Source organism: Pterocles gutturalis, unplaced genomic scaffold, assembly GCF_000699245.1.
Source record: "Pterocles gutturalis isolate BGI_N339 unplaced genomic scaffold, ASM69924v1 scaffold14012, whole genome shotgun sequence".
In the NCBI taxonomy this organism is placed as follows: domain Eukaryota; kingdom Metazoa; phylum Chordata; class Aves; order Pterocliformes; family Pteroclidae; genus Pterocles; species Pterocles gutturalis.
The window spans coordinates 2,585-2,953 of NW_010112944.1; the positions used below are offsets into that span (position 1 = coordinate 2,585).

The following is a 369-nucleotide window of genomic DNA, read 5'->3' on the forward strand; positions in this document are numbered from 1 at the left end:
CTCCAGCCGTGGCCGGCCCCTGCTCCGGCAGCCTTTATCCTGGCAGGAAGAGGCCCCCACCCCCAGCACGCCAACACCGCTGTGGGGTTCCCGAGGGTTTTCCAATGCTGCAGGATGCACAGCCAGTCCTTTTCAGCTGGTTTCTGGAGGCTTGCTGGGCTCCCGGCGCTGAGCAGCTGCAGGGTGAGCTCGGCCAGTGTTGTCTTTGGAGGATCTGGAATTCACCGTCCCCTTGATCCGGCACATGGGGGCTGTGGCATGAACTGTGAAGCAGAGCCTTGCCAAGATGTTTGTCCCCTAACGAGCGGGTTGCCACGTGTTTCCCGTAGCGGATGCGCTGATCAGAGGGAGAGGCGGGAGCCAGCAGCC

The 369-nt window shown here is 62.9% G+C and overlaps 1 protein-coding gene across 1 annotated transcript in view; it reads left to right on the forward strand.

Annotated features, from left to right (window-relative positions):
* The window catches only part of TSPAN6 (tetraspanin 6), a gene marked incomplete at its 5' end in the record, with an annotated part of 3,642 nt that overhangs the window by 2,380 nt on the left and 893 nt on the right, over positions 1–369 (forward strand). The gene's annotated exons all lie outside the window — the stretch shown is intronic.